Source organism: Leucoraja erinacea, unplaced genomic scaffold, assembly GCF_028641065.1.
Source record: "Leucoraja erinacea ecotype New England unplaced genomic scaffold, Leri_hhj_1 Leri_973S, whole genome shotgun sequence".
Taxonomy (NCBI): Eukaryota; Metazoa; Chordata; class Chondrichthyes; order Rajiformes; family Rajidae; genus Leucoraja; species Leucoraja erinaceus.
The window spans coordinates 36237-60960 of NW_026576920.1; the positions used below are offsets into that span (position 1 = coordinate 36237).

At 45.5% G+C, this 24724-nt stretch overlaps 1 non-coding gene across 1 annotated transcript; it reads left to right on the forward strand.

The window, feature by feature from the left end:
- The first annotated feature begins 23956 nt into the window (after positions 1 to 23956).
- trnas-aga (transfer RNA serine (anticodon AGA)) lies at positions 23957 to 24038 on the forward strand. The gene has a single exon. It is a non-coding gene; the product is annotated as a tRNA-Ser (tRNA).
- Positions 24039 to 24724: the final 686 nt, after the last annotated feature.

The window sequence follows — 24724 nt, forward strand, 5'->3', positions numbered from 1 at the left end:
TTTAGTTCAGGGGGGTTTCTTCTTTATTTTTCGTATATTTCTTCTTCTTTATAATAATTTTTAAAAAGGTGTGCATCCTTGGGGAGCTTTAAATTGCAGGAGTGTGGATCAGGCCCTTGAAGATGTGAGAAGGCTAGGGAATGGCTTGTGGTATGGGCACGATGACTGAGTGGTGTTCTCTGCTGTAAATTTCATATCGTAGAAGGCCGGTTAATAAGGAAGAGAAAATGGAAAATCTCTGATCAATACTCTTCCTGAAGATCACATGTATCCTATCTCTTACGCGGTTATTGATGATTATCCCAGCCTGCGAAAGTTTAATTTTCTGCCAAAGGGATGCAGCAACAGAAGATTGAAATGCTGGACTTAGAGGGTGGTTATCTCTGGCTTGCTTCCAGTTCCACTTTGGTAGCAAAAATTGGAAGGCAGATTACTATCGAAATAGCGCCAAGTTGGGAAAAGGGGGAGTACAACGGGATACAATGGTCCTTGTACATCAGTGAGGATAGTGAGGACAGGAACAGGGAAATAGTGGACCTTTCTGCCACAGAAGGTAGTTGAGGCCAGTCCATTGGCTATATTTAAGAGGGACTTAGATGTGGCCCTTGTGGCTAAAGTGATCGGGGGTATGGAGAGAAGGCAGGTACAGGATACCGAGTTGGATGATCAGCCATGATCATATTAAATGGCGGTGCAGGCTTGAAGGGGCGAATGGCCTACTGCTGCACCTATTTTCTATGTTTCTATGTTTCTATGAATGTGTGGCTGAGTGGCTGGTGCAGCGATCAAGGATTTAGATTGATAGAACACTTGAATCTCTTCTGGGGTAGGGGAAATGTGTATAAAAGGGAAGGGTAATACCTTAACTGGAGGGGGACCGACATTCTGGCAGGCAGGTTTGTTATGGCTACACGTGTTAATAGAAGGAAATTAATGGGAAGGAAAGCTTGTAAAAGGACAACAAAGTAAGGCCAGGGCCAATAGCGAGGGGGGGGGGGGGGGGGGGGGTGAATATGGAGGTCAAAGTACTTGTATATGAATGCGCGAAGTATGAGGAATAAAGTGGACGAGCTTGAAGCTCAGTTGGAAACTGGCAAGTATGATGTTGTGGGAATTACGGAGACATGTCTGCAAGACGGCCAGGGCTGGGAACTGAATATTCAAGGGTATACCTCCTATCGAAAAGACAGACAGGTGGGCAGAGGCGATGGGGATCCCTGTGGTGAGGAATGAAATTCAGTCACTTGCAAGGGGTGACAATGAAACAGAAGAGTGTAGTCAGTATGGATAGAACTAAGGAATTGTACGGATAAAAATACGCTAATGGGACTAATCTACAGTCCCCCAAACAATCGCCTGGACATAGGGCGCAAGTTGAATCAGGAGTTAAAATGGGCATGTAGCAAAATTTATGCTGTAGTTGGTATGGGGGATTTCAACATGCAGGTAGACTGGGAAAATCAGGTTGGTACTGGACCCCAACAAAGGGAGTTTGTAGAGTTCCTTCGTGACGGATTCTTTGAACAGCTCATATTGGAGCCTACCGGGGAGAAGGCAATTCTGGATTTAGTGTTTTGTAATAAATCGGATTTGATAAAGGACCTCAAGCCATTAGGAGGCAGTGACCATAACATGGTCATGTTTAATCTACAATTGGAGGGGGAGATGAGTATATCAGAAGTGTCAGTGTTGCAGTTGAATATGGCCATGAGGGGGGAGCTGGCCAAAGTTGACTGGAAAGATACACTAGCAGGGATGACAGTGGAAAAATGGCAGGTGTTTCAAGGTACAATACAGACGATGCAGGATCAGTTCATTCCTAGGATGGAGAAATATTCCAAGGGGAGAAAGGGAAGCCCGTGGTTGACAGGGGACGTCAGGGACTGCATAAAAATTAAAGCGAATAACTACAACGTAGCAAAGATGAGAATTGTGTAATGTTTAAAGAACAACAGAAGATAACCAAAAAGTCAATATGGGGCGAGAAGATGAGGTACGAAGGTAAGCTAGCCAAGAATATAAAGCAGGATAGTAAAAGCTTCTTTAGGTATGTGAAGATGAAAAATTAGTTTTGACCAAATTTGAACTATTGAAGAGAGAAAAGGGTGATTTTATTATGGGGAACAATGAAATGGCAGATGAGTATAACAGGCACTTTGGATCTGTCTTCACTAAGGAGGACACAAACAATCTTCCTGATATTGTAGTGGCCAGAGGATCTGGGGTGACGGAGGATCCGAAGGAAACCCACATTAGGCAGGAATTGGTGTTGGAGAGACTGATGGGACTGAAGTCTGATAAATCCCCAGGGCCTGATGGTCTGCCTCCCAGGGTTCTTAAGGAAGTGGCTCTAGAAATCGTGGATGCATTGGTGATAATGTTCCAATGTTCTATGGAATCAGGATCATTTCCTGTGGAATGTAGTGTAGCTAATGTTATCCCACTTTTTAAGAAAGACGGGATAGAGAAAACGGGGAATTATAGAATAGTTAGCCTGACATCGGTGGAGGGGAAAATGCTGGAGTCAATTATAAAAGATGAGATAGCCGCACATTAGGATAACAGTAACAGGATCGGTCCGAGTCAGCATTGATTTACGAAGGGGAAATCATGCTTGACTAATCTTCTGGAATTTTTTGAAGATGTAACTAGGAAAATAGACAAGGGAGAGCCAGTGGTTGTAGTGTACCTCGAATTTCAGAAAGCATTTGATTAGGTCCCACATAGGAGATTAGAGGGCGAAACTAGCGTGCATGGTATTGGGGGTAGAATGCTGACATGGATAGAGAAGTGGTTGGCAGACAGGAAACAAAGAGTAGGGATTAACGGGACCCTTTCAGAATGGCAGGCAGTGACTAGTGGGTTACCGCAAGGCTCAGTGCTGGCACCGCAGCTATTTACAATATACCTCAATGATTTGGATGAAGGGATTCAAAGTAACATTAGCATATTTGCAGATGACACGAAACTGGGCTGCAGTGTGAACTGTGCGGAGGATGCTATCAGAATGCAGAGTGACATGGACAGGTTTGGAGAGTGGGCAGATGCATGGCAGATGAAGGTTAATGCGCATAAATGTGAAGTTATCCAGTATGGTAGCAAAAGACAGGAAGGCAGATTACTATCTAAATGGCGTGTGTACTATCTAAATGGCGTGTGTGTGTGCGGGTGTGTGTGTGCGTGTGTGTGTGTGTGTGCGTGCGTGTGTGTGCGTGTGTGTGTGTTTATGTTTGTGTGTGTGTGTATATATATATATATATATATATATATATATATATATATATACACATATATATATTTCCACCTCTGCACTAAATCCAGTGGGGTGGCTGTCTTTGCGCTAGTATGGGTGTTGCGGGCTGGTAGGTACTGGTTTCCAGAGGGCTAGAATAGGCATTGTGCGCCGTATGGATGCTTGGGCTGGCATCCAACGGTTGCAACGATTTTAAAAGCCAAGCCGAGGCAAACAATTGGGCTGCAGCCACCCGACAACCAAGATTAACGTTGTGAGCACAAACCTGTTAACAAAAAGGCGAGGCAAACAATTGGGCTGCAGACACCCGACAACCAAAATTCATTTTGTGAAAACAAACGTGTTCAAAAAGGCGAGGCAAACAATTGGGCTGCAGCCACCCGTGAACCAAAATTCGTTTAGTGAACACAAACTTGTTTTAAAAAAAGGCGAGGCAAACAATTAAGCTACAGACATCCGACAACCAAAATTCATTTTGTGAACACAAACTTGCTAAAAAAAACGGCGAGGTAAACAATCGAGCTGCAGAAACCCGACAGCCAAATGAATTTTGTGAACACAAACTTGGTAACAAAAGGGCGAGGCAAACAATTGGGATGCAGACACCCGACAACCAAGATTTATTTATCGAACCCAAATTTGTTTAAAAAGAAAGTGAGGCAAACAATTGCGCTAAGAAAAGCCGCATAATGGTAGTTAGAAGCGCTGAGGACAGGGAATCAACTTTTCCGAACTTTTATTTGTCAGACAGTCATCTTGCAGTGTGTGAGGAAATTAAATACTTAGGTCATGTCATATCTGATGACTGGAAGGATGACAAAGACCTCTACCGACAGTGCTGTAAAAGTTATCTTCAAGCCAACATGCTTATAAGGAAGTTTTATATGTGCTCTGACCATGTGAAGTGTTCCCTGTTCAGAACCTATATCACACCGTTATATACTGCTCAATTGTGGTCTAAATATAAGAAAAAGAGTATGCAGAGGCTTAAGGTAGCATACAATGATGCAATGAGGTTGCTACTTCGTGTCCCTAGGTGGCATAGTGCCAGTCAAGTGTTTGTGTCCACTAGAGTGCCAACCTGTGAGGCACTCTTAAGACATCTGATGTTTAGTTTTATGTGTCGCCTGGACAAGTCAGAGAACCACATAATTGAAGCCTTAGTCAGCCCTCTGAAAAGCTGCTATAGATTGACTTCTAGGCTAAGATGGCATTGGTGCAATAGCTTATATATATTTTAGGCTAATATGCAAGTTCTTAATGTATCTTTGTAATTCTTTGTACTGTTTGATGTGTATATGGACCTGTGTCTGAAATAAAGCTTTAATAATAATAATAATAATTGGGCTGCAGACACCCGGCAACCAAAATTCATTTTGAGAACACAAAATTGTCAAAAAGACGAGGCAAACAATTGAGCTGCAGACACCCGACAACCATAATTCATTTTGTGAACACAAACATTTTAAAAAGGGTTGCAGCCACTTTACAGCTGCATCGAAGGGACTCACCGTGGAGTAGAGGTGCCTTCGGTGTTATTGTGGACACAAAGTTGTTAAAAAAAAAAGACGAGGCAAGCAATTGGGCTAATTGGGCTGCAGCCACCCGAGAACCAAAATTCATTTTGTGAACACAAACCTGTTTTTAAAAAAAGCGAGGTAAACAATTGGGCTGCAGACACCCGACAACAAAAAATCATTTTGTGAACACAAACGTATTCCCTATTTGTGCTGCGATTTTCGGGAAAACGCCGCCACCTACGGCCGCCATTTTTGGCCTCTTCCCTCAGAGCCCCCCTCTGCCACATGTGCGCGGAGGATTTTTCCCCTCGATGAAATATGACCGAGATATTAATGTTTTTAAATCATTGCTCATAATCTCTGCTGCCCCCGCTGGCGGCAGGGGAAGGAGGGACTATAAAACCCGGAAGTATCCCGCTTCAACTCACTTTTTTGCCCGCCACGAAGTGAAAGGTTCACGGCTCTCTGAGCTGCAGCTCTGCTCCCAGGTGAGTGCTTTTTCACCCAATTAATGTGTATGTTATTCACCGTGCTGTGAAGTTCCTTGGCATTTTGTTGGAAAGAGTTTGTATATATGTCTACTATCTATATTGTGTTTGAACTGTGAATTGAAAATAAAAACAATTTGTGTATGTCTATCTATATTGTGTTTGAACTGTGAATTGAAAATAAAAACCATTTCTATATGTCTATCTATATTGTGTTTGAACTGTGAATTGAAAATAAAAAACATTTGTATATTTGTCTATCTATACTGTGTCTGAACTGTGAATTGAAAATAAAAACCATTTGTATATTTGTCTATCTATAATGTGTTTGAACTGTGAATTGAAAATAAAAACCATTTGTTTAATTGTCTATCTATACTGTGTTTGAACTGTGAATTGAAAATAAAAAACATTTGTATATTTGTCTATCTATATTGTGTTTGAACTGTGACTTAAAAATAAAAACCATTTGTATATGTCTATCTATATTGTGTTTGAACTGTGCATTGAAAATAAAAACCATTTGTATATTTGTCTATCTATACTGTGTTTGAACTGTGAATTGAAAATAAAAACCATTTGTATATGTGTCTATCTACATTGTGTTTGAACTGTGAAATGAAAATAAAAACCATTTGTTATTGATGTAAAGCGTTTTGCAAATTTGTTTCTCTTGGGTTTTAAAATGGTTGCACCGGTTTTCAGATAACTAAAGCATGATGTCTATTGTGTTTGAAATGGTGATGTAAATTGAAATGCATTTGTTGCAACGTTTTCAGGCGGGTAATGCGCGAAAAAAGCTGTTTATTTCGATCAGACTGTGTTTAAATTTAAAATTGGCGGACATTTTGTGATTTTGGCGGTTTTAAGATGGCGGCGATGACGTAATTTCCGACGATCGGTAAGATGGCGGCGATGACGTCATTTCCGGCGAGCCACGAAGTGAAAGGGTCACGGCTCTCTGAGCTGCAGCTCTGCTCCCAGATGAGTGCTTTTTCACCCAATTGATATGTATGTTATTCGCCATGCTCTGAAATTTCTTTGCATTTTGTTGGAACGAGTTTGTATATTTGTCTACTATCTATATTGCGTTTGAACTGTGAATTCGAAATAGAAAGCATTTGCATTTTTCAATTTGTCTATCTATATTGTGTTTGAATTGTGAATTGAAAATGAAAACCATTTGTATATTTGTCTATCTATATTGTGTTTGAACTGTGAATTGAAAATAAAAACCATTTGTATATTTGTCTATCTATATTGTGTTTGAACTGTGAATTGAAAATAAAAACCATTTGTATATGTCTAACTATATTGTGTTTGAACTGTGAATTGAAAATAAAAACCATTGGTATATTTATCTATCAATACTGTGTTTGAACTGTGAATTGAAAATAAAAACCATTTGTATATTTGTCTATCTACATTGTGTTTGAATTGTGAAATGAAAATAAAAACCATTTGTTATTGATGTAAAGCGCTTTGCAAATTTGTTTCTCTTGGGTTTTAAAATGGTTGCACCGGTTTTCAGATAACTAAAGCATGATGTCTATTGTGTTTGAAATGGTGATGTAAATTGAAATTCATTTTTTGCAACGTTTTCAGGCGGGTAATGCGCGAAAAAAGCTGTTTATTTCGATCAGTGTTTAAATTTAAAATTGGCGGACATTTTGTGATTTTGGCGGTTTTAAGATGGCGACGATGACGTCATTTCCGACAATCGAAAATATGGCGGCGATGACGTCATTTCCGGCGAGCCACGAAGTGAAAGGGTCACGGCTCTCTGAGCTGCAGCTCTGCTCCCAGGTGAGTGCTTTTTCACCCAATTGATATGTATGTTATTCACCATGCTCTGAAATTTCTTGGCATTTTGTTGGAAAGAGTTTGTATATTTGTCTACTATCTATATTGTGTTTGAACTGTGAATTGAAAATAGAAAGCATTTGCATTTGTCTATCTGTCTATCTATATTGTGTTTGAACTATGAATTGAAAATAAAAAACATTTGTATATTTGTCTACTATCTATATTGTGTTTGAATGTTGTGTTTGAACTGTGAATTGAAAATAGAAAGCATTTGCATTTGTCTATTTGTCTATCTATATTGTGTTTGAACTATGAATTGAAAATAAAAAACATTTGTATATTTGTCTATCTATATTGTGTTTGAACTGTGAATTGAAAATAAAAAGCATTTGTATATGTGTCTATCTATATTGTGTTTGAACTGTGAATTGAAAATAAAAACCATTTGTATATTTGTCTATCAATACTGTGTTTGAACTGTGAATTGAAAATAAAAAACATTTGTATATTTGTCTATCTATATTGTGTTTGAACAGTGAAATGAAAATAAAAACCATTTGTTATTGTTATAGTTATAAAGCGTTTTGCAAATTTGTTTCTCTTGCGTTTCTAAAATGGCTGCACCGGTTTTCAGGTAACTAAAGCATGATGTCTATTGTGTTTGAAATGGTGATGTAAATTGAAATGCATTTGTTGCAACGTTTTCAAGCCAGTAATGCGCGAAAGAACCTTTTTTATTTCGATCAGCACTGTGTTTAAATTTAAAATTGGCGGACATTTTGGCGGTTTGAAGATGGCGACGATGACGTCATTTCCGGCGATCGGTAAGACGGCGTCGATGACGTCATTTCCGATCGGAGGCAAGATGGCGCTGAAGACGTGCACGAGGTGTTGAATAATGCTACAGAGCTGGTAAGTGTTATTGTTACACTTGTTACACTTGCAATTGTGTTTCAGCAAAATCTGCAACTGTGAATGTGTGTGTGTGTGTGTGAATAATAAAATGAGGAATTGTGTCCGGAAAGTAACATGTTGGTGAGACGAAGATTTATATTGTAACACAAAAAGTATTGATTTGTGTTTCATTTTGCACAGTTTACAGCCGATTATGTAAGCCCCCCCGCCACAGACTATCGCTGAAGCTGCTGCTGGCAATGGTGCCGGTAGCGACAAAGACGCGCGAAAGTGACAGAGAGAGAGAGGCCACAATGGACTGGCAGGCAGGCAAGAAATGTACAGATATATGTGTGTGAGTGTGTGAAGGTGAATATATGTGAGTGTGTGAATGTGTGTGTGTGAAAATATTTGTGTCTGAATATATGTGAGTGTGTATATGTGTGTGTGTTCCTGTGCCTGTGAGTGTGAGAATATGTGTGTGCGAATATATATGTATGTGTGAATATATATATATATATATGTGTGTATATGTGTGTGTGTGTATGTGTGTGTATATGTGTGTGCGTATGTGTGTGTATATATGTGTGTGTGTGAATATATGTGTGTGTGAATATGTGTGTGTTTGTGTATGTGTGTGTATGTATGTATGTGTTTGTGTGTGTGAATATATATATGTGTGTGAGAATATATATATATGTGTGTTTGCGTGAGTGTGTATGTGTGAATAGGGGGTTGCACCGTAATGGAGTCAAGGGGAGCGGGTAAAGCGACAAGTGTAGCATTTCCAGCGGTTGCAAGAGAAAGTGCCAGGAGAGGGGGTGCTTTTACTGGGAAAGGACTAATTGACCAGGGAGTTACGGAGGGAGCGGTCTCTGCGGAAAGTCAACAGGCGAGGAGATGGGAAGATGTGGCCAGTGGTGGGATCCCATTGGAAGACAAAGAAGCTGCAGAAAATCAGCGGGTAAGGCAGCATCTGTGGAGCGAAGGAATAGATGACGTTTCGGGTCGAGACCCTCCTTCAGATTGATGTTGGGGGGGGGGGGGGGCACGGGGGGGGGCACGTAAAAGAAAAGAAGAGACGGAGACAGTAGGCTACGGGAGAGCCTGGAATGGGAGGGGGAGGAGGGAGAAAGCAAGGACTACCTGAAATTAGAGAAACCAATGTTCATACCGCTGGGGGGTAAACTACCCAAACAAATATGAAGAACTGCACCTCCAATATGCAGTGGGCCTCACTCTGGCCATGGAGGAGGCCCAGGACAGAAAGGTCGGATTCGGAATGTGAAGGGGAGTTGAAGTGTTGAGCCACCGGGAGATCTGGTTGGTTATTGCGGACCGAGCGGAGGTGTTGTGCGAAGCGATCGCCAAACCTGCGCTTGGTCCCACCGAGGTTGATCATATGCTGAATAATCCAACCACATTTTTGTTTTGAAGTGGAAAGAAATAATAGAAATTACATTCATTGCAACGTGTAAAAGAGTTGAGATTCTGTATTATAATTTTGCTGCATGTCATTGTGGGATATATCATGCCTTGATTGGTGAATATGTTTAGTCTTTGACTTTATTTGAAGCAGAAATAAGTGGGGGTGGGGGATTGGGGGGGGGGGGGGGGGGGGTCACAAAGTTAAGGGGGGACTTGATAGCGGTTTTTAAAATGATGAGAGGGATAGACAGAGTTGACGTGGATAAGCTTTTCCCACTGAGAGTAGGGAAGGTTCAAACAAGGGGACATGACTTCAGAATTAAGGGACGTTTAGGGGTAACATGAGGGGGAACGTCTTTACTCAGAGAGTGGTGGCTGTGTGGAATGAGCTTCCAGTGAAGATGGTGGGGGCAGGTTCGTTTTTATCATTTAAAAATAAATTGGATAGTTGTTCGGTCGGAGACAGAGCAATTGCCATACCATACCGTGATACATTTCCAAGAAGGCGGCGCCGGCTTAACAGCTGCGGCCCACCTGCAGTCCGTCTGCTTTTTTTTTCTTTCCTTTTGTTCCTTTGTCATATTTTAGTTAACTTTGTTTTATTAAGTTGTGTATGTGTGTGGGTGGGGTGGGAGAAACATGTTTTGGTCTCTTCCTTCGGGGGATGAGACTTTTTTACCGTCGTATTCCCGGCCGCGACTACGTCTGCGCCGATGCCTAATGGCGGAGCTCGCAGCCCCGGAGCTGTGGCGGAGGCAGCGCCAGCGGAGACCCGACTCGGTCTCAGAGCGACAGCGGCAACAGAGACCCGAATCGGCCCCGGAACCGTGGCGGCGGCAGCGACCACCCGTGGAGTTTGAACCGGCCCGTTCGTGGAGCACGGTTGAGCCGCGGGATTTACCATCGCCCGGTGGGGTCACAACGTCTGGAGCCTGGATTTCCTCGGCGCAGAGGGAGAACAAAGAGGGAAGAGACAGAGACTTTAAGATGTTGCAATCCACCACCATGAACAGGTGTTTGGTGAACTCATTGTGGTGGATGTTAAATTTGTGTTGATTGTGTGTTTTTGACATTTTTTATTATATGTATGACTGCAGGGAAACGACATTTCGTTCAGACCGAAAGGTTTTAATGACAATAAAGGAATCTATAACTATATAACCATATAACAATTACAGCACGGAAACAGGCCAGCTCGGCCCTACAAGTCCGTGCCGAACAATTTTTTTCCCCTTAGTCCCACCTGCCTGCACTCATACCATAACCCTCCATTCCCTTCTCATCCATATGCCTATCCAATTTATTTTTAAATGATACCAATGAACCTGCCTCCACCACTTCCACTGGATGCCCATTCCACACCGCTACCACTCTCTGAGTAAAGAAGTTCCCCCTCATATTACCCCTAAACTTCTGTCCCTTAATTCTGAAGTAATGTCCTCTTGTTTGAATCTTCCCTATTCTCAAAGGGAAACGCTCGTCCACATCAACTCTGTCTATCCCTCTCATCATTTTAAAGACCTCTATCAGGTCCCCCCTTAACCTTCTGCGCTCCAGAGAATAAAGACCTAACTTATTCAACCTATCTCTGTAACTTAATTGTTGAAACCCAGGCAACATTCTAGTAAATCTCCTCTGTACTCTCTCTATTTTGTTGACATCCTTCCTATAATTGGGCGACCAAAATTGTACACCATACTCCAGATTTGGTCTCGCCAATGCCTTGTACAATTTTAACATTACATCCCAGCTTCTATACTCAATGCTCTGATTTATAAAGGCTAGCATACCAAAAGCTTTCTTTACCACCCTATCTATATGAGATTCCACCTTCAAGGAACTATGCACGGTTATACCCAGATCCCTCTGTTCAACTGTATTCTTCAATTCCCTACCATTTACCATGAATCTAATCTAATCTAATCTAATCTAATCTACAGTTGGTATGGATGCTTTCGATGGTGCAGCGGTAGACGTTCATAAGAATCTGAGGATACAGATGGACCTTCTTTAGTCTCCTCTGGAAGAAGAGACGCTGGTGAGCCTTCTTGACCAGAGTTGAGTTATTGTGGGTCCAAGAGAGGTCATCGGAGATGTTGACCCCCAGGAACCTGAAGCTGGAAACACGTTCCACGTTTAATGAGGATGGGGTGTGCCTGCCGCCCCTAGACTTCCTGAAGTGTACAATAAGCTCCTTGGTCTTCTTGTAGTTAAGGGCCAGGTTGTTGTCAGCGCACCATGCTGCTAGGAGCTGGACCGACTCATCGTTGTTGCTGATGAGGTCAATCACCGTTGTATCATCCGCATATTTGATGATGGTGTTAGTACCATGTACAGGTGTGCAGGCGTCGGTGAAGAGGGAGTAGACGAGGGGGCTCAGCACACAGCCCTGTGGCACGCCGGTGTTCCGGGCATTGGGTTGAAGAGGTGTGTTTGTCTAACCTAACAGACTGGGGTCTGTTGGTTAGAAAGCCCAGTATCCAGTTGCAGAGGGAGGGATCGATGCCCAGGTCACCGAGTTTGGTGATCAGTTTAGAGGGTATGATGGTGTTGAATGCTGAGCTGTGATCGATGAACAGCGTTCTTACGTAAGTGTCTCTGTTGTCGAGGTGGGAGAGGGCGCAGTGAAGTGCCGTTTAGATGGCATCCTCCATACTCCTGTTCTTGCGGTAGGTCAACTGATAGGGGTCCAATGTGGGGGTAGGCAGCCTTTCAGGTGTGCCAGGACCAGCCTCTCGAAGCACTTGGTGATGATGGGAGTAAGTGCAACTGGGCGGAAGTCGTTGAGGCTTGCCGCAGTGGAGTGTTATGGCACCGACACGATGAAGGTAGTTTAAGGCACGTGGGCACAACTGATTGTCAGTCCAGACGTCTGCCAGCTGCGCAGCACAGACCCCGAGGACGCGCCCGGGGATGCCGGCAGGACCCGGCAGTCTTACGTGCATTAGTCCTACTCAGTGCCATGTACACGTCGTAGGGGGTGAGTGTGAGGGGCTAGTGATCGGCAGGGAGCACTGCCGTTATGGCCATCTCTAGATTGTCCCTGTCAAAGCGGCCATAGAAGTGGTTAAGCTCTCAAGGAAGGAAGCGTTGCCGGATGTGAGGGCGGTGTTGGTGGGTCTATAGTCCGTGATGGCCTGGATGCCTTGCCACATGCATCGGGGATCGGAGTTGTTGTTGAAGTGCTCCTCAATCCTGAGCATATCCTTCGCCTTCTTGATGCCCCTCTTCAGGTTAGCCCTGGATGAACTGTAGCCTCGGGCATCGCCTGACCTGAAAGCGGTGTCCCGTGCTTTCAGCAGTAGCCTGGCCTCGCTGTTCATCCATGGCTTCTGCTTCTGGAATATGGTCACCCGTTTGAGGGAGGTGACACTGTTGATGATGGAGTTTATAAAGTCCAGAACAGAGGATGTGTAGGAATCAATGTCCGTGTGGGAGTCAATTGTGGCCTGGGCAGCACACGCCTTCCAGTCAGTGTTTCCAAAACACTGCTGAAGTGTGCAGTCCTCCTCCTTTGACCAGACTTTAACTGTCCGCACAGTGGGTTTAACCCGACTGATGAGCGGGGAGTACGTTGGGAGCAGGAACAATGAGAGGTGATCCGACTGTCCAATGTGGGGGAGGGGGACGGCTTTGTAAGCTTCAGCCATGTTAGTGTAGACTTTGTTCAGTGTCCTGTCCTCTAGTGGCGAAGGAGACATGTTGGTGGAATTTGGGGAGTACAGTCTTCAGGATGCGGTGCTCCCTGCCGATCACTAGCCCTTCACACTCACCCCCTACGGTAGGGAATTGAAGAATGTAGGTGAACAGAGGGATCTGGGAATAACTGTGCACAGTTCCCTGAAAGGGAATCTCATGTGGATAGGGTGGTAAAGAAAGCTTTTGGTGTGCTGGCCTTTATAAATCAGAGCATTGAGTATAGAAGTTGGGATGTAATGTTAAAATTGTACAAGGCATTGGTGAGGCCAATTCTGGAGTATGGTGTACAACTTTGGTCGCCTAATTATAGGAAGGATGTCAACAAAATAGAGAGAGTACAGAGGAGATTTACTAGAATGTTGCCTGGGTTTCAGCAACTAAGTTACAGAGAAAGGTTGAACAAGTTAGGGCTTTATTCTTTGGAGCGCAGAAGTTGAGGGGGGACTTGATAGAGGTTTTTAAAATGATGAGAGGGATAGACAGAGTTGACGTGGAAAAGATTTTCCCACTGAGAGTAGGGAAGATTCAAACAAGGGGACATGACATGAGAATTAAGGGACTGAAGTTTAGGGGAAACTTGAGGGGGAACATCTTTACTCAGAGAGTGGTAGCTGTGTGTAATGAGCTTCCAGTGAATGCGGTGGAGGCAGGTTCGTTTTTATCATTTAAAAATAAATTGGATAGTTATATGGATGGGAAGGGAATGGAGGGTTATGGTCTGAGCGCAGGTATATGGGACTAGGGGAGATTATGTGTTCGGCACGGACTAGAAGGGTCGAGATGGCCTGTTTCCGTGCTGTAATTGTTATATGGTTATATGGATAAATGATGCAGCGATTGAAGTTACCCGCAACAATGAAGGCTGACTCGGGGTTGTGAGTCTGGTGTTTGCTAATGACAGTATGCAGATCTTTCATTGCAAGCTTGGCATTAGCATCAGGAGGAATAAAGGCTGCAGTCACAACAGTGGAGGTAAACACTGTTTCACCCTCCCACTTCCTTCCCCACTCCTCCTCCCCTCCCCTACTCCCTCACCTTTCCCTTCCCGTCCTTTGCCCTACCCTCAGTCACTGCCTCCCACCATAACCCCTCTCCCCTCCCTACTCCCCTCCTTACCCTATCTCTCCCTACTACCCCACTACTCACCTCTCCCCTACTGAAGACTGAAAAGCAGGACTTCTAGGGTGGTTATCTCTGGATTGCTTCCTGTACCTCGTGCTGGTGAGGACAGGAACAAAGAGTCTGAGGATCTCAATTTGTGGCCAGGGACTAGTGCAGTAAGCAAAGATTTAGATTTATAGACCACTGGGATCTCTTCTGGGGTAGGGGTGACCTCTACAAAAGGGACGCGTTACACCTTAACTGGAGGGGGGCCGGCGTTCTGGCAGGCAGATTTGATCCAGCGACACGTGTGGGTTTAAACTAAATAGTGGGGGGGAGTGATTGACAAATTGAGAGTATAAAGATGTAGTTGAAGGGTAAGTGAGTAAAGGGAAATATATAAAAGACTACCGAATTAATGGGAAGGAATGTTCGAGAAGGGATAAGAGAGTAAGGTCAGGGCTAATTGCGAGCAGTGCGAGAGGGGATGTGTATACCGAAGTCAAAGTGTTGTATCTGAATGTGCGAAGTATAAGAAATAAAGTGGACGCGCTTGAGGCTGTCAAAAATTGGAAAGTATAATGTTGTGGGAATTACAGAGACATGACTGCAAGAGGGCCAGGGCTGGGAACTAAATATTCAAGGGAATACCTCCTATCGAAAAGACGGAGAGGTGGGCAGAGGGGGCGAAGTAGCCCTGATGACGAGGAATGAGATTCAGTGCCTTGCAACGGGTATCATTGAAACAGGAGATGTGGAGTCAGTATCGGTAGAACCGAGAGATTGTAAGGGTAAAAATACCCTAATGGAACTTATCTACAGGTCGACAAACAATAGTCTGGATATAAGATGCAAGTTGAATCAGGAGTTAACATTGGCAGGTAATGCAACGGTTGTTATGGGAGATTTCAACATACAGATACACCGGGAAAATCAGGTTGGTACTGGACCCCAAGAAAGGGAATTTGTGGAGTGCCTCTGTGACGGAGTCTTAGATCAGCTTGTATTGGAGCCTACCAGGGAGAAGACAATTCTGGATTTAGTTTGATGTAATGAACCGGATATTATTAAGGAACTTGAGGCTAAGGAGCCATTAGGAGGTAGTGACCATAATATGGTCAAGTTTAATCTACAATTGGAGAGGGGGAACAGTAGATCTGAGGTGTCAGTTTCGCAGTTGAATAAATGGGATTATGGAGCCACGAGGGAGGAGCTGGCCAAAGATGCCTGGAAAGATACCATAGCAGGAATGACAGTGGAACAACAATGGCAGGTATTTCAGGGAATAATACAGAAGGTGCAGGGTCTGTTCATTCCAAACAGTAAGAAAGATTCCAAGGTGTGTATGGAGCGACCATGGCTGAAAAGGGACGGCAGGGCCCGCATACAAATAAAAGATAATGTGTACAACGTAACAAAGATGAGCGGGAAGCAAGAGGATTGGACAATGTTTAAAGAGCAACAGAAGATAACTAAAAAGACAATACTGGGAGAAAAGACGAGGTACGAATCTACGCCAGCCAAGAATATAAAGGAGGATAAGTAAAAGCGTATTTAGGTATGTGAAGAGGAAAAGGTTAGTTAAGACCAAAGTCAAGATTCAAGATTCAAGATTCAAGATAGATTTAATTGTCACGTGTGGCTGATGGCACAGTGAAATGAATTTCCATACAGCCATACAATAAAAATCAACAGGACACAACACACTATAGGGTTTGACATAAAACATCCCCACACAACAGAATCAAAGTTCCCCACTGTGTGGGAAGGCGCAAAAGTCAGTCTTCTTCCTCCACTATTCCCCGTGGTCAGGGCCTCCCCGTGCCCTCCGCAGTTGCCGCTACGGGCGGCCCGATGTTCAGGACCGCACGCCGGGGTGTTAAAAGTCCGACGTCGGGGCTGCGGGACGTCCTCAGCGGCGTGGACACAGAGTCGGCCCCTCCTACCGGAATCTGCGGCTCCCAAAGTCCGCAGGCCGCGCCAGGTGGAGACTGCTGCTGGAGACCCTCTGCAAGGCGCCCCAGGACTACACGATGCTGTTCAGCGCAGCCCGCGTTGGAAGCTCCCCGCACCAGAGCTCCTCGATGTTGGAGCAACGGCCCAACGCTCCGGAGCTCCAACGGCGATCCCGGTAGGCATCGCCCGCTCCCGGTCCCGGGCAGGAAAGGCCGCTCCTATCCAGCTGGTAGGCCGCGAGGTGGGGGGCGAGGAGGCGACTCGGAGAAATAGTCGCGTGCCAGGAAGATGCTGAGAAACGGTTTCCCCCTTACCCTGCCCCCCTCCCCCACATAGAAAAGTTAAAGTTTTCCCCAACACAACACTTTGGACTAACTAAAAATAATAAAAAAGACAGAAATAACAGACAGGCTGTAGGTAGAGGCTGCTGACAGTGCAGCGCCCCTAGTGGGGCCCTTGAAGACTGAAAAGGGTGAACAAGCAAATATGTTGAACAGTTATTTTGTATCCGTCTTCACTAGGGAGGACACAAACAATCTTCCTGATGTACTAGTGGTCAGAGGGTGTGCGGTGACGAAGGAACTGAAGGAAATCAACCCTAAGCCGGAATTGGTGTTGGGTAGACTTATGGGACTGAAGGTTGATGAATCCACTTTTTAAAAAAAAGGAGAGAGAGAGCAAACGGGGAATTACAGACCAGTTAGTCTAACGTCGGTAGTGGGGAAACTGCTAGAATCAGTTATTAAAGATGGGATAGCAGCACATTTGGAAAGTGGTGAAATCATTGGACAAAGTCAGCATGGATTTATGAAAGGTAAATCATGTCTGACGAATCTTATAGAATTTTTCGAGGATGTAACTAGTAGAGTGGCTAAGGGAGAACCAGTGAATGTGTTATATCTGGACGTTCACAAGGCTTTCGACAAGGTCCCACATAAGAGATTAGTATACAAACTTAAAGCACACGTTGTTGGGGGTTCGGTATTGATGTGGATAGAGAACTGGTTGGCAGACAGGAAGCAAAGAGTAGGAGTGAACGGGTCCTTTTCACAGTGGCAGGCAGTGACTAGTGGTGTACCGCAAGGCTCAGTTCTGGGACCCCAGCTATTTACGATATATATTAATGATTTGGACGAGGGAATTTAATGCAACATCTCCAAGTTTGCGGATGACACGAAGCTGGGGGGCAGTGTTAGCTGTGAGGAGGATGCTAGGAGGCTGCAAGGTGGCTTGGATAGGCTGGGTATGTTGGCAAATGCATGGTGGATTCAGTATAATGTGGATAAATGTGAGGTTATCCACTTTGGTGGCAAAAAAAAGAAATTAGATTATTATCTGAATGGTGGCCGATTAGGAAAGGGGGAGATGCAACGAGACCTGGGTGTCATGGTACACCAGTCATTAAAAGTAGGCATGCAGGTGCAGCAGGCAGTGAAGAAGGCGAATGGTATGTTAGCATTCATAGCAAAAGGATTTGAGTATAGGAGCAGGGAGGTTCTACTGCAGTTGTACATGGTCTCAGTGAGACCACACCTGGAGTATTGCGTACAGTTTTGGTCGCCTAATCTGAGGAAAGACATTCTTGCCATAGAAGGAGTACAGAGAAGGTTCACCAGACTGATCACCTGGGATGTCAGGACTTTCATATGAAGAAAGACTGGATAGACTCGGTTTGTACTCGCTAGAATTTAGAAGATTGAGGGGGGATCTTCTAGAAACTTACACAATTCTTAAGGGGTTGGACAGGCTAGATGCAGAAAGATTGTTCCCGATGTTGGGGAAGTCCAGAACAAGGGGTTTAAGGATAAGGGGGAAATATTTTAGGACCGAGATGAGGAAAACATTTTTCACACAGAGAGTTCTGAATCTCTGGAATTCACTGCCGCAGAAGGTAGTTGAGGCCAGTTCATTGGCTATATTTAAGAGGAAGTTTGATGTGGCTCTTGTGGCTAAAGGGATCAGGGGGTATGGAGATAAGGCAGGAACAGGATACTGAGTTGGATGATCAGCCATGATCATATTGAATGGAAGTGCAGGCCGAATTGCCCACCCCTGCTCCCATTTTCTATGTTTCTATGTTTCTAATCCCCAGGGCCTATTTGGCAGCATCCCAGGGCACTTAAGGAAGTGGCTCCACAAATCGTGGTCGCGGTCGTGATAATTGTCCCATGTTCTATAGATTCAGGATCAATTCTAGTGAATTAATCAATTCGAGCTAATGTTATCCCACTTTTAAAGAAGGGCGGGAGAGAGAGAGAACAGGGAAATATAGACCAGTTAGGCTGACATCGGTGTTTAAGAAGGAACTGCAGATGCTGGAGAATCGAAGCTGGAGAAACTCAGCGGGTGCAGCAGCATCTATGGAGCGGAGGAAATAGGCAACGTTTCGGGCCGAAACCCTTCTTCAGACTGATCGGGGGCGGGGTGGGCGGGGACAAGAAAGGAAAAAGGAGGAGGAGCCGGAAGGCTGTGAGACGGGAGGAAAAAGCAGGGGGACTGAGGAAGGGGAGGAGACAGCAAGGACTAACAAAATTGGGAGAATTCGATGTTCATGCCCCCAGGATGCAGACTCCCCAAACGGAATATGAGGTGCTGTTCCTCCAATTTCCGGTGCTGCTCGCTGTGGCCATGGAGGAGACCCAGGACAGAGAGGTCGGAGACGGAGTGGGAGGGGGAGTTGAAGTGCTGAGCCACAGGGACATCAGCTTGGTTATTGCGGACCGAGCGGAGGTGTTCGGCGAAACGATCGCCCAACCTCCGCTTGGTCTCACCGATATAGATCTGCTGACATCTAGAACAGCGGACGCAATAGATGAGGTTGGAAGAGATGCAGGTAAACCTCTGTCGCACATGGAACGATTGCTTGGGTCCTTGAACGGAGTCGAGGGGGGAGGTAAAGGGACAAGTGTTGCATCTCTTGCGGTTGCAAGGGAAAGTGCCCGGGGAGGGGGTGGTACGAGAGGGAAGGGAAGAATTGACAAGGGAGTTATGGAGGGAGCGGTCTTTGCGGAAGGCAGATATGGGGGGAGGTGGGAAGATGTGGCGAGTGGTGGGGTCACGATGGAGGTGGCGAAACTGACGGAGGATTACTTTTTGTATGTGACGGCTGGTGGGGTGAAAGGTGAGGAATAGGGGGACTCGGCCCTTGTTGCGAATGGGGGGATGGGGAGAGAGAGCAGTGTTGCGGGGTATGGAAGAGACCCTGGTGCGAGCCTCATTTATGGTGGAGGAGGGGAACCCCCGTTCCCTGAATAATGAGGACATTTCAGATGCCCTGGTGTGGAACGCCTCATCCGTGGAGCAGATGTGGCGTAGACGGAGGAATTGGGAGTAGGGGATGGAGTCCTTACAGGAAGCAGGGCGGGAAGAAGTGTAGTCCAGATAATCGGTGTTGGGGAAGATGCTGGAGTCAATTATAAAAGATAAAGTGGCTGCACATTTGTATAGCAGTAACAGGATCGGTCCGAGTCAGCATGGTTTTACGACGGGGAAATCATGCTTGGTAATTTTCGGGAATTATTTGAGGATGTAACTAGGTAAATCGACAAGGGATAGCCAGTGGATGTAGTGTACCTGGACTTTCAGAAAGCATTTGATAATGTTCCACATAGGAGGATATTGGGCAAAATTAGGGCACATGGTATTGGGGGTAGAGTCATCAGGGAGTGATGCTTCGCTGACATTTGAACTGCTTCCTGATTTCGCTTTGTTTGAGGTGATGGCTTTTAAGCCGCGCAACGATTGCCGAACATCCGTCTCATCGTCCAGCTTGGAGCAGAAGTCCCCTTTGGGCTTCTTGATGGCCATACCATGGTCGTATCTGGGCGTCTTGTAGACCTCTATATCTCCAGACTTGAATGCCCGGGGTGTGGTCTTCAAAAGAAGGCGGATCGCATGGCTCATCCAAGGATTCCGATTAGGGAACACTCGGAAGGTTTTGTTAGGGTGCAGAGCTCCACACATTTATTTATGAAGTCTGTAGCGACTGTGGCGTATTCATCCAGTTCCTTTGCCGAGTCACTGCACATTGCCCAGTCTACAGACTCCAAACAGTCTTGGAGTTGTTCCCAAATCCGTATCTCATCTCTGTTCGGCTTGGTAGCGACAACCATTGTGGAGACCCAGTCCGAGGGGTCATTTACGGCAGTAATCTCATCTGGAGACACCATTCTGTTAAGTTCACTTCAAACGCGGTCCCGCGTAGCATGGGGAATCTTATTAGCCGGACGAACAACTGGAATTGCTTCAGGGTCAATGGTGATCATGTATCTGACAGGCAATCTGCCCAGCTTATCGTGAAACAAATCCTTGTAACGTGTTGCAAATTGATGGGTAAAATCATAGTCTGTAATCAGAGGTTGCATTGTGTATTAGCACGGTTGACAAGGACAAATTGTGGATAATGAGACGACATTGCCTATGCACCAATTATGAGGAGGTTTCGTACGGCCACATTTTGTCCTTTCCTGTTCTCTGTAATTAATATATATGGCAGCTCGCAGCGGATTTCTTCAATGTTCCTTCTTTTTTGCTACTTCAACATTTTCCTATCTGAAGATGGGTATCGACTCGAAACGTCACCCATTCCTTCTCTTCAGAGATGCTGCCTGTCCCACCTAACAATCTGATCAACGGGTCCTAAGTTCTCGGGTGGGATGGAGCATCAGGTTTGCCGTTGAGTTATCCGCAAACTGTGGATGATTAGCCAGAAGAGACCGTCATCATCAAGAATGACAGAGCTCGCACTTGCTTGCTTTCTTTGCACAGCACTGTGCACCCACATGGACCGATAGGAGATGAATGATGGATCAGAGTTTGTGCTGATTGCTTGATGTAGTGGAGTTTATAACCACTGTGGAGGCATCAACCTTCTGTTGTCCTGGGCCTCCTCCACGGCCAGAGTGAGCAACGCTGTAAATTGGAGGAGCAGCACCTCATATTCCGCTTGGGCAGGCTGCATCCTGGTGGCATGAACATTGAATTCTTACAATTCAGTTAACCCTTGCTGTTTCCTCCCCTTCCTACCTCAGCGCTCTGGCTCCTCCTCCTTTTTTCCTTTCTTCTCACCGACTCTCCCCACCCCCTTTCACTCTGAAGAAGGGTTTCGGCCCGAAATGTTGCCTATCTCCTTCGCTCCATAGATGCTGCTGCACCCGCTGAGTTTCTGCAGCATTTTTGTGTACCTTCTGTTAATGCTCAGACGCATAAAAGAGGAGACAAGATCGTGAATTGAAGATTCAAGTTTTCTGTGGTGTAGCGGGTATCATGATCTCTTTAAACTCGAAAGGTCTCCAGTTCAAGCCTGGGCAGAAACTTATATTTTACAGGCTTCGCGATTTGTCTGTCGGTTAACGTTTACAAACGCTGTAAATACTTCTTGCTGCATACATTTACAGCCACGGGGTTTCGGTACGTTATAGACCAACAGACGTAACTACTGCAAACACTGAGCGAGTCATTTCATTCCGTTGTTCGTCCCTCTCTTATGATACATAGTGCTGCGATTCCTGCTTTTTGATCTGTTCCATAGGGTTAAGGAGAGGAATAAATAATTAAAAGACCGGATGAGCAAACGTTTATCACAGAAAACAGTGAAAGTAAGTAAAAGGCAGATGCGGAAGTGTTAGATGAAACATAATTTAAAATACAATTTAGATAGTTATGGGGATAGGAAAGGCTGGGATTGAATTATCGCAGGCGGGGTTTAGTGGTAATAGCACGGGTGGGCAATTTCGTTTAATCTGACGAGTTGGATTGCAGAGTATGGTTTCGCGCCGCAAAGCCTTTGCACGCTATATCTCTAAATAGGAACCGAAACACCAGAACCGCTCGGCAGGTTGTAAATTAACTGTGTTTGGCCAATATTCCAGGCCGAAGACGTGTCACTATGATTTATTGCGTTTAGGTGAACAATTCGCAGGTGCCGGTGAAAGGGCTAATAGTCAAATCTAACATAGTTTACAAAATGGAGTCGTGGTCTAGTAGAACGAAATAATGGTTGCGTGCGTGTGTGTGTGTGTGTGTGTGTGTGTGTGTGTGTGTGTGTGTGTGTGTGTGTGTGTGTGTGTGTGTGTGTGTGTGTGTGTGTGTGTGTGTGTGTGTGTGTGTGTGTGTGTGTGTGTGTGTGTGTGTGTGTGTGTGTGTGTGTGTGTGTGTGTGTGTGTGTGTGGTGTGTGTGTGTGTGTGTGTGTGTGTCTGTGTGTGTCTTCACCCACTGCAGTTCGCCTATCACCACAAAAGCTCCACGGACGACTTCGTAGCCCAAACTCATACTTGAAACACCTGGATAAGAGAGACACCTAAAATAGCTCACTAGCGGAGTTGATGCCGAACGGCATCCGCAAGAATTTAAACCTGCCGAAGGGTGTACCGAAGGTTGTTAAGTCAGAGGAGCGTTTGTCCAAGGGTATTTGCCAAAATGAGCTCCTGGCGTCGAGGACAGAAAACACCGTTGCTTGTCCGACTTGGGCGGCGACGTCTACAACGGTCCGCATTGGGTAGCGGGGCCGCTTGATAGACAATTTCAAGTCCTTGGGGTTGATGCACACCCGTATCTCATTCTTTCCTTTCTTCATTGTGGCGACCACAGTGGAGACCCACTCGGTGGGCTCGCTGACTGACGCCAGAACACCCATATCGACCATGTCCTTTAGCATAGCCTCTACCTTGTCCTTCATGGCAAATGACACTGTGTGCGGCGGGCGAATGACAGGCATCACGGAGGGGTCAGTTGCAATCTTATACACTAGCGGCAGCTTCACCAGCTTACCGTCAAAAAGGTCTGGATACTCGGATAGCGCATCCATCACAACTTGAACCTCATGAACTGTCCGGTCGAAAGACACCAGACCGAGATCCTGGCAAGTCTGGTTGCTCAGCAAGGTGACACAGTCGCAATCCAGAATAAAGAACGACAGGTCACAGGATGATTTCTGCAGCACACAGTGGAAAGTGGCCTTCCCCACAGGTGTTAGTTCTTCTCCCCCATAGTCACGCAAAACAGAGCGATCAGCAGTCAACAGCTCATTATTTCTTATCTTGTTGAACAGTGATGTTGACATAACATTCACTTTTGCACCCGTATCCAGCTTCGCAGAGAATGACTTGTTATTCACCGTAATGAGCACAGAAGGATCGGGTAGCCTAGAGTGGCTATGAAGGAGAGTGTAAACACTTGACTCTCCCATGGAATATTCGATCGCCGAGTCGTGGGCAGTGTCGGCAGTAGACTGAGAGTATATTTCACTATCATGTTGCTGAAGGTTGTTTAGGATTTGCCAACAGAAACCAATCAGTGAGTATAGGGGACAATTCATCATCTACGTTAATGTACAACACTAGTGCTGCCGGGCTTCCATGTAAGAGGCAGCCCAATGGGGGTACCACATTGTGCACAGCGGCCCGATACGGCAGCCTGGAACCATATCGTCTTGGGCAGCTGGGCGCGATCAATAACCGCTGCCTCTGATGCTGATACCCATATTCGGTGCTTTAGAAACATAGAAACATAGAGTAACTTGAGAGTAACAAGTCGGCTGTGCTGCTGGTGTGATGGGGGTAGACAAACCTTGGCCCGCTATGATTAAGATTCCATCCATCCAACTGCCCACACGGAATTCAGGGTGAAACAACATCGATCTAAACTTTAACTCTGCCTCTCCCTCATCACACGGCCATGCCTGACATGGTGACATTTCAAACTATAATTCAGGAACAGTCCCGTTTCTCTGATTCCGGGATCAGTGTCGTCCCTGTCCGTCCTCGATTGGCGTCAAACATTTCCTTATTGGAGCAGAATTGTTGACACCGCAGTATTCGTGGCCGAGTGGTTAAGGCGATGGACTAGAAATCCATTGGGGTTTCACCGCGCAGGTTCGAATCCTGCCGATTACGGGATCAGCAAGTCCGTTCCAAATTACCGGCGTGTGTGTATACCTTTTGAAGGGCCTTTGGTTGTCTGCTCCAGAGTAAACACACAATTTATTTCATGTGGTTCCAGGCTGCACACTGGGTCGAATTAACCTCATACAATTCCACTGTTGGCTCCTGCCGAATCCTTGGAACCTCTGTCACATGTACATTGTTTCTCAGGTAAACCAACGCCCACGACGAAGCGAATATTGGAATTCCCTTCTTAAAAAAGGAGTGGATAAGTGAAATGAATAATATTTGAATTTCTATGAATAAAGTTAAAATCAGGAGGAGGAGACTGCGGAGGGAGTGGTCTTTGCTTTTGGCGGAGAGGCCAGATGGGGGGGGGGGGGGGGGGGGGTGGCGATAGGAAGATGAGGCGAGTGGTGGGGTCATGTTGGAGGTGGCGAAACTGACGGAGGATTACTCCTTGATGTGACGACTGGTGGGGTGAAAGGTGAGGTGACTAGGGGGACTCTGCCCTTGTTGCGAGTGGGGGGATGGGCAGAGAGAGCAGTGTTGCGGGGTATGGAACAGACCCTGGTGCGAGCCTCATCTATTGTGGTGGAGGGGAACCCCCGTTCCTGAAGAATGAGGACATGTCAGATGCCATGGTGTGGAATGACTCATGAAGGGAGCAGTTGCGGCGCAGACGAAAGAATTGGGAG